Genomic DNA, 13,786 nt, shown 5'->3' with positions numbered 1-13,786 from the left:
TAATTGTTAATCCAATTACTAGCTCTACAAATACCCAGTGGTGGGATTCAGCTAGTTCACATTGTTTCTGCAGAAGCAACATCTACTGTTTGGTTGAATTCAGCAACCAGATGTTGAAATGGCACTTATAATCAGGGTTCACTGGAAGGCGGGCCCCTGGGCTGCCACCCCTGTGGAAATCACCGATTTACATTCCTTTCTCTTTTTTAATGTTCATCTGAACAACAGTGTATTCAAGCACCCATAGTAAAGTTCATTCCATCCACAGGTATAAAAAAATTAGGACTATACTTGTAATATTTACTTTTAATTTCTTAAAACTCATATTTTTGATGAAATACAATACCTATTCCCTTGTATTTATTACCTAAGTAAGCAAACATATAACATAAAGCAAAAAAAGTGTGAAACAATCAGCGTGACTTCAGGTTGTGTTATATTCCAAATTCCCACCACATGAGTGAAATTGTTTCAATTCCTGAAAGTGTTTAATGAGCTCAAAATATTGTAAGAACAATTGCTGTAAGTTAAGCAGAAGTAGAAAATGGCTTTTCAAAGATGAAAATATATGTTGCATAAATTTTCTATTTTATTAGACACAATGACTTATCTAAATTGTCTGTCTCTAAAGGAATGAGATCCTACTTCTACAGTGAAAAGATGATTAAGAATAAACTACACAATTGATGATGCTCAGATAAAAGTTGAAAATATTGCAAGTAAGAATGCTAATCACAAATGATGAACCACAAAGAAACCTAATACTGATCATCTTGATGTGATTTTATGAAAAAAAGAATGCTAATCAAGAAACAATATGTAAATATTTTAAATAACAGTTTTATTAGGTCAGATATTAGTCAATATTTTTCATTGATATTTTAAAGCTCTTATAACACAATCCAGTTTTTTGTACCTCTTTGATTATTCTTATTAAAGCATTAAGTGTATGAAATAATAAATTATCTTTTGATATATCCTTTTTAAAAACTTAAAAAGAGGAGCTGATACCAAGGGCTCAAATAGAAAGTAAATGTTTAGAAAATAATGATGGCACCATATGTGCAGTTATACTTGATACAATTGATGTATGGATTGTTATAAGAGCCCTCAATAAAATAATATTTTTTAAAACTGTCATTAGGGAAGTGACACAGTTGTTAAATTATTTGAATCCCACCATTGCGTACACCTATCCTGGATTTCATAAACAGAAAATTATACGAAGGGCAAACAGGAGGCAAGTAAGCCATGCAAGCAACAAAAAACCTACCAAGAGGACAAAACAAATGGAGGACCGCGAAGGTGAAGCAGCTCTGTACCATGTTGCTGTCCACTCGTTAAGGCCTCCAACAGGGAAGGGTCGCCAGGCCAGAGGATGCCCCTCTGTCACCTTCAGAGGTACAGTGCCCTCCTGGCCAACATTGTAACAAAAAAGAGAAAAGGACAAAACAAAATAGAACAAGACCTCAGTCAAAATGAAAGAAAATATTAAAAACCGAAACTAAGTTTAAAGTGAGTCTGTGGGCGATCAAATGACATGTTAATCTCAACTGAATTACATTTCCTATAATCCAATTTACAACGCTCTGATAGCAAGCCTATTCACATCTCTGTACAATGGTCAGAGGGGGTTCATCGTAGTCTTAATCTGCGTGAGATCAAGTGCAAATGAGTTTCGGGCTTCGACTGCCATCCGTAATCTTTTTCAAAACAGGTGTTCTGAAGTTAAGCTCTGATACAATTCCCTCCTTTAGATTTGGATTATATTATTTACAATCCTTCGATCACATAGACTGGTGTACTTCTTCCATGTGGACTTTGTTGATGCCTCACTTATATGCCTTTTATTATTGTTTAAAGATAAACCTTAGACCCCAGATGCTATTCTTTCTGATAGCTGGGCATCATCCAGTGTTTATCCTGATAGTAGTAGATTCATACAGTATTTTCCCTCTTGTGATAGACTAACTTTACTCACCCAAGTCATGAGGTGTTTCTTGGTTTCATAGTTGAGTTTTAAGGAAGCATAGTATTCCGTGTGTGTATGCACCACAATTTCTTTATTAATTTTTCTATTAATTGGCATTTGGGCTGTTTCTAGCTTCTTGCTATTGTGAAATGTATTGCAATATACATGGGAAAACATATGTCTGTTCATGTCCTGTCTCATACTTCTTTCAGGGTTATGCCCAAGATAGGCATTTGCTGGGTCTCCTGATATTTCTATTCCCAGTTGTTTTAGATAAAGATATTGTGGTTGTTATACAATCTCATCTCAATTTGAAGATATTAAGTGTGAAGGGATGGAGTTTAGCCTATCATTCAAATCACAACCTGATGAGGCCTTGTTGTGGGTGTGGCCATTTCATGAGGAGGATCCTGGGAACTTCCTTTCTCTCTCTCTGCTTCCACCTTCATATTGATAAGGTACTTCAAGCCAACATGATGGCAGCCAGAGCACTGGAGATGCGACCACTGCCATTGGATGTACAAGACTTTGCATCACTGGCCTGTATCTTCCTGCATTCTACATCATTATTTGTGACTGTGTGAGTCTTAGGAGGGATTTATGGACCAGTTTCTGACCTATGCCTAGTTTGGATTTATAGACTTGATCTTGTCTGGGTTGTTTCATTGATGCACAATTGCTCCTTAATATAAAGCTCTCTCATCTAGGGTAAGGTTACGTAGAGAAGAGGTATAACTGTAGCCCAGTTGGTGATGGAGCATGGTAGTGGGGCAGGAGGAAAGTCAAGAGAGATGGAGGAAAGAGCTAGGAGTCAAAGGGCATTTATGGAGGTCTAGACAAAGACATGTACATGCAAATATACATAGGAGGGTGGGGAAATAGATCTATGTGTCTATATTTATAGGTTAAGTATTAAGGTGGCGGAAGGACCTTGGGCCTCTACTCAAACACTCCCTCAATGCATGAATACTTTTTTTTATTAAATTGGAACTCTATGATGCTCACTCTCCTGACACAACTTCTGAAGCCAAAGTGGGTGAACAAGCAAATGTGGTGAAGAAAGCTGATGGTGCCCAGCTATCAAAAGAGATAGTGACTGGGGTCTTAAAGGCTTGAAGATAAACAAGCGGCCATCTAGCTCAGAGGCAACAACGTCCACATGGAAGAACACACCAGCCTGTGTGATCGAGTGGTCCCGAAGGGATCAGTTATCAGGCATCAAAGAACAAAAAATCATATCATTGGCTGCACACCTCCATGATAGGATCGCTGAAGACAAATGGGTACATAAGCAAATGTGGTGAAGAAAGCTGATGGTGCCCGGCTATCAAAAGAGATAGTGTCTGGGGTCTTAAAGGCTTGAAGGTGAACAAGCGGCCATCTAGCTCAGAAGCAAAAAAGCCCACATGGAAGAAGCACACCAGCCAGTGTGATCACGAGGTGCCAAAGGAACCAGGTATAAGGCATCATGCAAAAAAAGAGAGAGATATATATATGTATATGTATATATATGTGTGTGTATGTATATATATGTGTGTGTATGTATATATATATATATATATATATATATATATATATATATATATATATATATATATATACCATATTGAATGAAGGGGGAAGTGCAGAGTGGAGACCCAAGGCTCAAGTGTTGGCCACTGGAGATCCCCTCACAGAGGGGTTTAGGAGAGGAGATGCGTCAGTCAGGGTTCAAGGTAGTACTGATGAAGAACACAGCTTTTCCCCAGAACCTGGATGCTTCCTCCCCCCAACTACCATGATCCGAAGTCTACCTTGCAGGGCTGGATAGGGCAAAGCTTGTACACTGGTACATATTGGGGCTGGAGGCACAGGGAATCCAGGGTGGATGATACTTTCAGGACCAAGGGTGTGAGGGGCGATGCTGGGAGAGTGGAGGGTGAGTGGGTTGGAAAGGGGGAACTGATTGCAAGAATCCACATATGGCCTCCTCCCTGGGAGATGGACGGCGGAGAGTGGAGGGAGGGGAGACTCCGGATGTGGTGGGATATGACAGAATTACAATGTATGGATTGCTGGGGGCGCGGTGGGGGGGGGCGGGGAGGAAGGGGAGAGGACCTGATGCCGAGGGCTTGGGTGGAGAGCAGGTGCTTTGAGAATGATTGGGGTGGGGAATGTATGGATGTGCTTTGTACGGTTGGTGTGTGTGTATGTGTGGATTGTGATGGGAGTTGTGTGAGCCCCTAATGGAGTGTTAAAGAAAGGAGGAAGGAAAAAAAAAGGAGGATGATTGGGGCAAAGAATGTACAGATGTGCTTTGTACAGTTGATGTGTGTATATGTGTGGATTGTGATGGGAGTTGTATGAGCCCCTAGTTGGGGGTTTAAAAAATATATAAAGCTCTCTCTTGCATATATATAATGAAGTCTCCTCATCCTTACCTCCAAAGAGTATTCTGACTGAACTTCTTCAAAGACATATTGTTGGTTCTTTTGGCAGTCCATGGTACTTTCAATATTCTTCATCAAAACCATGATTTAAATGCCTTGATTTTTCTTTGTTAGTCTTATTCAATGTCTAGCTTTCACATACATGTGAAGCATCAGAAATTCTTGACTTGAGTCAGGTGTACCTTAGTCTTCAAAGCAACATCCTTGTTTCTTAACACTTTAAAGAACTTTTGTGATTTATGTAATGCAATGTGTCATTTGATCTCTTGACTTCTGCTTTCTTGAACACTGATTATTTATCCAAGCAAGGTGAAATCCTTGCAACTTCAATCTATTTTCCATTTATTATGATGTAACCTATTGGTCCAATTGAAAGGATTTTGGCTTTCTTAGCATTGAGTTGTAATCTATACTGAAGACTATAAGCCTTGATCTTTACGCTGATTCATGCACACTCCGCATTGATAACTCTTGTTCTTTTGAATGGGTACAATTATGGATCTCTTTGTCAGTTGAGCAAATACGCTCTCAAATGTCCTGTCATAGACAAGGGAGTGCTTCCAGTGCTCCATCAGCTTCTTGAAACATTTCAATTGATTCCATCAATTCCTGGAGACTTTTTTTTTTTTTGGCTAATGCTTTCAGTTCAGCTAGAACTTCTTCCTACAGTTCCTTCCTTCAGTGTATTTAGGTTTATTGTGCCAACTAGGCCAATAGGGACATGGGACAGTTCTATCAGGTCACAGCTTGATTGGGTGATAACGTAGATGAAGACTGTCAGCATCCCATATCTCTCTTACTTCCTGGTGATCAGACAAGAGTGCTGCCACTTTAGCTAGTTCTGTGCCGCAAACTGTGTGCTACACTACCTATGGTCCAAGCCAGCCATGGATCATGTCACTAGAGCTTGAGGCTACTTCAAGGCCTTCTTTGCCATGCTTCTGGTGTGTACATTGCTTGAATTTGAGGCTGCTGGATCCTGTCACTGTTCTTGAGTTGAAGATCCCATTGGGTTGCTGCCTTTTGCCTCTGGGCAGACTCTGCCTGCCTTGCCTAAAGGAATATTCCACTGTCTGCTTCCTTGATCTTGGACCCAGCAGCTCACAGGAGTTAAAGACGTTCCAGTATATTAACTGTTCCCACGAAGTGAGTTGAACTAAGCCCTCTGTACTACTATGGGGACTATTTGATACTATATTCCTTCTCACTGTATAAACATGTATATACACACACAAAATCATAAGTGTCCTGCTTTTGTTTCTCTAGAGAATGTTGCCTAATACAAATACCATTGGTTCTTTCTCATATGCTACTTTTTGAAGTTGTTGAATGTGAACTTCTTTTTGGTACAGTAACTTTATATATTCTTCCCATATTCTTTTAATACTGTTCCTTGCTCTCCAACAGCCAATAATTATCAGTGCCTCTTGATTGCATGTTTGATCAATTTCAGAACAAAGATAGATTTTGGTAGAATTCTTCAATTTTTACATCAATAGTTTTAGTGGTTGGTGCATAAATTTGAATAAAGGATGCTTGCTTTGTATTTCCTCGTATGTGGATAACAAGTATCCAATCACAGACAGCATTGGGCTTTATGGTAATTCTTGAATGTGTTTTTCGACCATACATGCAGTGCCATTCCTCTTGATTATGTCATTCCTGGAAGGTCAAACCAAATGGTTTTCTGATTCAAAAGGCCCATGCCCATCCATTTCAACTCACTAATGTCTAGAATATCAATCTCTATGTGTTCCATGTCATTTTTAATGATTTTAATTTTCCTAGGTTCGTACTTTGTTCATTCCAAGTTCCAATTCTTAATTGATATTTGCAGCTGCTTCTTCTAATTCTGAGTCATGCCCTATCATCCAAAAAGGTCTCCCAGGTGTTATTCTGTTAGTCTTTACTCTTCTAGGTCACTGTGGCTTTCTTTCCTTTAAGGAGGTTCTCTCACAGTTATCTACGTTTAATCTCATCCCTTATTTGATCTATTGCCCAGTCATCTTTAAGTAGTATTTTGCTCAGTCTCCATGTATTTGTCTTTATTTTCCTCTTCTTTTCATTGTTGATTTCCAGTTTTATAACCTTGTGAGCTGATAAAATTGACTGTAGGATATCAACTTGATGAGATTTGCTTTGTGGCTTAACATGTCATTTAGTCTAGAGTATGTACCATGTGTCCTTGGGTAGAATGTATATACCGTATTGTTATTGAGTGGAGAGCTTTGTATTTATCTAGGTCTAGCTGGTTGATTGTGGTTTATAGTTCTTCTCTTTCTGTATTGAGTTTCTTCCCTGATGATCTGTTTTTCCTTGAGGGCAATGTTGAAGCCTCCTACTATTATTATCAAGCCATTTATTTCTGTTTTCAATTGTGATTGATGTATTTTATGGTCTTTCATTGGGTGTGTATATATTTATTAAATTTGTATGTTCTTGGTACATTGTTTCTTTGATTATTATGTAGTGTCCATTTTTTATCTCTCATTATGTTATTTACCATTAAGTCTACTTTATTAGATATTAATATTGCCAGTCCTTGCTTTTTATGTTTGCCTTTGTTTCGTAGATTATTCACCATGCTTCTATTTTTTGTCTATTTTTGTGTTTGAGTTTAAGGTGTGAATCTTGTAAGCACTATAAAGATGGGCCTTCTTTTCTAATCGAGTCTGCTTCTCTCTGCCTTTTGAATAGTGTGTTTAAACCACGGACATTCAGTATCTGTATTGATATATATGGGTTTGTTGTTATCTATCAAAATTGTGTTTGTGTTTGGTTTCTTTTCCTTTTTATGTGTGTTATGGTTTTATTGGTGTCTTTGTTCTTCCTTTATTTTCATACTGTTTTATATTTGTATTTTGAGTGCTGCTTTTATTTATTTGTTTCTGGATGGTGATGTATTGTTTAATGCTCTCTGATAAGTCTACTGTTGTATTTGCTTCTTTGCTTATAGTACTATGATCGGTATTTTTTGTAATGCTGGCTGTCCATTGATTGTCTTGCTTTTATGAATTCCTTTAGTTTTTCCTTGTCTGGAAATACCTATATTTTCCCTTTGTATTTGAGGGATAATTTTGCTCCACATAAGATTCTTGCTTGGTAGGGATTTTTTTCTTTCAGAATTTTTTATTTACTTGAAAAACAATGTTTCTCTTGTAGATTGCATTCAGACTGTCTTCTGTTTCATTATTTTTTTCTTCTATCCTATTCCTCAAGTCTTTTACTATGCTGCCCAATTCTGTTATCTCATTGTTTATCTTCTGGGATTTCTTTTGGGTTAAAGGTCCTCATTTTTCTTCCATTGTCCTAATTAGTGTTCTCCACATATCTGGAAGGGACCATACATTCTGTTTCTGGTATTTCCAGAGCCTCTTTTTAAGAGTACTCCATTAGGATTGAGTGATTTTCAGTCATTGGTGTCTGTTCTTGCTTTTGTTTTGTTTTGTGTTGTGCCATTGACTGCTGTTTCCTGACATCGTGGTGCAACTACTAGTGTTGTGAACTTCTGGGTTGTGTAGTGTATAGTGTAGTCCCTATAGTGTAGGCTCTGTAGAGTGATATGGGAGAGTTTAATAAAAACTGGAAAACATTTGGTGATAAAAAGGAGAAATGGGGAGAGAGGTGGATATGTGAAAGAAGTGTGTGGAGGGCGAGGAGAGATAATAAGATAAAAGTAATAGTAATAATAATAAGTAGCTCTCCATATTGGTGAACAGATTTATAAAAATAATGGGGAAATGTGTTTTAAAAGGCATAATTAGAACTAATAGGTTTTAGGGAAATATATTTCATGAGGAAAAAGAGAGGAGAAATAAATAATCAATGGGGCGCACTAAAAGCATAAGAAAACATTTAAACAAAAAAAGGATTTATGTAAAATATGTTTATTAAAAGAAGTATAATTTAAGAAGAAAAGACCAAAAAAGAGAGGGAAGGAATGAAAAGGGGACAAGGGTAAGAAGTTAAAAAATCAGGAAAAAGACTGGGAGAAGAAGAGGTAAAAAACGAAAAGTGGCTGCGCAGACAAAAGAAGTATAATAAAAAGAAACAAAAGACTAGGGTTTTGCTTGAGCATGAGCACTCAAATTCTGTTGCTATGGCAGTATGAACGTGGGCTTGTCTGTGCACTCAGAAGAAAAAGAAAAAAGAAAAAGGAAATCCTCCTCTGGGTGGGTATGCCTGAGTCTACAGGCCTGCCTGTCTTTGCCTAAGCAGAATGTACAGTCTCCGGAGGTTGGTGTCACATTAGACAAGAAAAAGGATGAAAACTTTTAAGTATTTTAAGAGAAAAAAAGTATAAAATCAAGAAGAATAAACAAAGAAAGTAGGTGAGGATTCCTGCTCCTTTGGTAGTGTTATTGTGTGTCTGATTTTTTTTCTCATGGGGGAAGGAAGGGCATGCAGGGCAGAGGGTGGAGAGAAAAACAGGAAAGATGTAGGAAGCAAAAAGTGGCACAAAGTATAGCTTTGGTTCTGAGAATATCTTCCCACACAGTCTGATATCCATAAAGGGATCCCAGAAGTGAGCAAGGCCAGAGGTTTGGCTGTCTGCATTGCATCAGAGGCCAGGAAAAGCCAGCTTTGCTGGGAAGGAATAGGATGCAAAGAAGTGGCTTGAGCCATGGTAAATGGGAAAAGGGAATCTCTGCAGGTGTTGCCGCTCTCCCACGTTTAGAACCTTTGGTCTACTTAGCTTTTAAGTTTATCTTATTGCTGCCAGGAAGTACAGGATATCCCTCCCTGTGGAACTTCTCTGATAAGGGCTGAGGAGACCTTCCCATGCTCGTTATCTGGTGGCAACAGTCCGCCATGCCCAGGAAATTTTGTTTTATTTTATATTAAAAAAAAAACAGCTAGTCAGATGGCTTTGATGTGCAGTCAGGCTAGGAAGAACATGCTTTGCACCATCTTAATTCCTTATTATGCTTTGTAATACTTTTTGACCTTGACTCTTGCCTGCCACGCCTACTCCATTACCCAAATGGCATCTTTGTTCGCCACCGTTGCTGAATAACTTGCCATTCTTCAGATTGCTTGACTGAATTTTAGTCACTTTCCATTTGTGTCTTCTAAATTCATATTTCAAGAATTTATACTGGAATTTATTCCTTAGGGTTGTCCACTATTTCATATAATCTCCTATCAGTTTATGAATATTATACATTTGGATTAAAAACATGCCCATTAAAAGTTGCCTGTGCACTGTACCTTTTGTACCAGGAGAGTTGTCAAAATTTAATTTTCAGAAAAACTTTTTGAAGGACACCTAATTTAGTAGAATTTTTGACTATGCGAAAGAAAGTCCCAGATCCTATTTTGCAAGGGCAATGATGAGCAAAATAAAGACACTAAGACTGAGTAGATTCTTGATTTTCTTGGGAAAACGAAGCTCTCATGTAAGGACACGTTACAGTTGACAGAGCAGATGGAGAGTCCTGGATCTCAGCATTTTCACAGTGTCATAGAACAGGGCTCTGATTCTAAGACAAAGACTCTGCTCATAGTTTGCTTTTGGTGCTGTATGACGGATCCAAGCTCATTGGCATGTTCTAGATACAGAGGAATATTAGAGATTTCCAGGTGAACTCTGCTTCCTACACAAAAAGAGTAACACCAGAAAAAGTGCTAATCACTCCCTGAAAAGCCATGAAAGATGATTCTTAGCAGCTCATCTAAAACCTCTATGAACTCCTTCCGTGTAAGGTATAGGGTGTAAAATCACACAATAAATTAGGAGTAGCACTGTGTTACATTGTGGGCTTGGTTCAATTCATAGTAATTGGTAACCTTTTGTTTTGAGTGTTATCTCTGCAGACCAAGGGCTTTTCTCATGTAATCCCCACCACGATGCACATGTTTTCTCTAATTACTTTCTGAGGGTAAAACAGGAATGAGCAAACTAACACATAGAACTTAGGGTCAAAACATCCAGTAGTAAGCAGACTGAATTTTGATGCCTACTCTTGGTCTAGCCTAGACATACACCATGCAATTTAGCACAAAATCGTCTGTGCTAAAAAAGGATAGCAAAAACTGCTGAAAATACTTACATATAGAAGGAAAGAAAAGATTACTATCGATGCTTTACCAATGAAATGTTTAAGTACTATACTCATTAATAGGGAAGTGCATGTAGGAGGGATATTTAAAATGGACCTAAAAATACCAGAACTTGGATACAGACCAGCTGAAGTCCCCTACGATAATAATTAAAGGCAGCATGCCTTACATAAAACTTGTTAGAAAGTAATAGCTACTTCTGATGCTTTTTCCCTATGTGGCAGGTAATATATTTAGATTCAATGGAGTTAAATTTTCTAGTATTTCACCGCATTGCTCTAGATCCTTATTTGATTGAAATATAGCCCCTTCCAAGATCTCTTTCATGCCACTTCATGTTGTTTGCCAGCCTTGAGTGTGCCCTCTACTCAATTAAGCCAAAGTGGAAGTTTATGGACGATATTCCTATTTGATCCTAAGTATTTTATTTTTCTACAATATTTCAACAATGTTTTTGTAAAGAGTCTACAATGGGATAGAATGTATTTTAACTTGAAGAAAAGTAAGTGCTGGTTCCATGGAAAATATAACCCCCCATATATGAGACAGAACAGAAAAAAATGTAATTATAGACACTAAAGTTATGTTAATGCAAGGAACTTTTAAAAATTGAATGGAAGCATAGAATGAACGCGTAATGGACTTTTTCTATGAACTCTTTAAACCCCCTTCTGTTTCTTTAGGGTCAATCCTCATTGTAACTCAAAATAATCTTGCTGGAGAATAAAAGCCTTTTATATTTCTGGTTATATTCTATGAATTAAGCTTCAATAATTTTCCAGTAAAAAATTCCATGAGTTTCATTGGAAGACCTTAAACATAAGTCCATTTCGATAGGATAGCATAGCAGCTGGTCTTGGTGGTTCTGATGAAGAAAAATTATCATAAGATATGGTGCTTCCAATAGACAATGTAGATAGCTAATAAAATTACTACACATTATATATATAGTGAACACAGAACCGCTGAAAAATGGTACAAATTGTTCTAGAGTAGAGCGAGACTGAAGAAATAGTTTCGATTGTCTCATAGATCAAAATGTCATGAAGCAGTCTTTTGCCAGCCCACGGATCCAAGAGCTAGCTTCGGGAAATTATAAATATTGACATTTGTTGTTTTTTACATTTAAAATATGAAGAGCTGCATTTAAAATATGAAGAGCTGCAGTCGTAATTCTTTCAACAAAATTATACAAGTAAGCAATGTGATCTAGTAGAAAAGACCTTGGTCTCAGTTTGGTAACTCAGTTTGGTCTCATGCTCTGCTTCAGTGTGCTTCTATAAAATGAAGACTAAAAACCTCCTTTTGCCGGAAGGTATGTAAGACCATGGTCACAGGATAGATGTCACTGGAGATGTATGATCAACAATCAGTAGGCTGTTGACTTCTATTTGGGTATTTTTCCTGCTGTTATTTTTAGTTATCGTTAAGTCGACTCTGATACATAGTGGCATTATGTAACATGAAGCATACGGTTACTTTGGCAATACGTATCATTCTTTGGTGGTCCCTCTTATTTTTGCTGACATCCTCATCTGATCAAACATTATGTTCTTCTCTGCTAATTGGCCTTTTCTGATGAAGTGTACAAAATAAACTAGTGGAACCTGCCATTCTCACTAAGAAGGAACATTGGTCTTCCAAGACCCCTATAAATAGATCACTTTTCTAATTTACCAACATGTCCCATCCTCATGTATCCATTGTCATCAAGTTGATTTCAATGCATAGTGACCCTATCTATATAGGGCTTATAAGGCTCTGAATCTTTTGGGGAAGCAGATTTTTCTGTTGCTTATTGGCTGGTGGATTGAACTGCTCATCTTGCTGCTGACAGTCCATTTAGAGCAAATATTGGAAAATGTGTGATTTTCTTTAAATGATATTTAAATTGCAATATATGATTTAGTGTTATAATGCTTGTCCTTGTGAAACAGAGAGTGCCAAAAAGGAAGGTTTTTTTTGAGAAGCAGAACAGGTCTCAGGCACAGATACTTAATTAGGGATTTCTTCTTACTTTCATAAGGAGACTTCAAAAAGTTCATAGAAAAATGACATTAAAATATAATGGAACTTTTCCATGAAATGTTTGAAACTTCCTGATATTTAACCTTCCTAATTAGGTAGACGCAGGTAGCCAGTTTAATATTAAAATAAATTTGTGATGGATTTTATTTCTGAACAATAAACAGCTGGACAGATACACTAAGTGGTTGTGGTCACCTTGAGTGCAAAATGACAAGGTCAAGATTGACGTGCACACAGTGGATGGCTGAGAATGAACTCCAGTTTTTAGATCAGTAAATAATACACGCTTTTCTCTTTTTTATTGTTTATTATTTTAGTTTATCTTTCAGCAAACTTGGATACTCTATGTCTAGTAAAAGCCTAATTAGGTGCGAGCTCATGGACTTGAAGTCAGACTTGAATTTGAATAATTAATTTTCTATTTTCTAATGAAGAGACCTGGCTAACCCAGTTTATTGACTCCCATATCTGTCATTGGTGAAATGAGGATAATATTATCTCTAGAGAAGATTGTGAAGGTCAAAGTTGACATATGAAAACCTAGCAACTGGCACAAATTGCACGAGTCGCTGCTGCCACATGCCCCTTCTCCCAAGGGTGCCAAGGACTCAGAAACAAATAAGACAAAAGCCACCAGACTGCAGGCTCCTCTAGGGAAGAGGTCACTTCATATTCAATTTTGTTCAGTCCCTGGTTCAGGCTTGGAATAATGTATCCTCAATATCGATATATATATATTTAATGAGCAGATTGTATCTGTCTATAGGAAATCATAGTCTGAACTACCAAAATATACAAGCACACCCCACCCTTCCTCAGTTGGGGATGTCACATTAGAATCACAGAGAGAGATGAGTGGGAGCTCCGTTTTTCTGAGGGCTCATGTCCCAGGTCCAGAGGTCACGAGGAAGAGCAGCAGTTCATATGGAAGAATTAGAGCCTCTCCCTCTCCTCCCCGCTAGCGGATCGCCAAACCCAGATCATGGTGGCCCAATGTGTCAGAGGGGAACTGTGCTCAATCGGATTTCCAAAGCCTGGTTGTTAGGAAGTAAACCCCAGGCATTTTGGCAGGTGCCTTTGAGAGGAAAGGAGTTTTCTTCCAACCTTTCAGTTAGCAACCAAATGTACTAAGCACTCAAGTATGATCTCTTGCACTCTGTTATATTTTAAAAAGACTTCAGTAAAGGAAGATTTCATTGTGAATTTTTTGTTGCTGAGAAAGATCTTTAGACTAAATAATATTAGACAAAAAAATCCAGGGAATCTGTGGTCTAATCTAGTTCTTAAGTAGCTG

At 37.8% G+C, this 13,786-nt stretch overlaps 1 non-coding gene across 1 annotated transcript; it reads left to right on the top strand.

Moving 5' to 3' along the window:
* Window positions 1–1,290: 1,290 nt before the first annotated feature.
* Window positions 1,291–1,428, top strand: LOC142444253 (small nucleolar RNA SNORA47). The gene has a single exon (XR_012783898.1). It is a non-coding gene; the product is annotated as a small nucleolar RNA SNORA47 (small nucleolar RNA).
* Window positions 1,429–13,786: the final 12,358 nt, after the last annotated feature.

The sequence above is a fragment of the Tenrec ecaudatus genome, chromosome 3, assembly GCF_050624435.1.
Source record: "Tenrec ecaudatus isolate mTenEca1 chromosome 3, mTenEca1.hap1, whole genome shotgun sequence".
In the NCBI taxonomy this organism is placed as follows: Eukaryota; Metazoa; Chordata; class Mammalia; order Afrosoricida; family Tenrecidae; genus Tenrec; species Tenrec ecaudatus.
The sequence above is the reverse complement of the archived record's forward strand: the minus strand, read 5'-3'. Positions and strand labels throughout refer to the sequence as shown.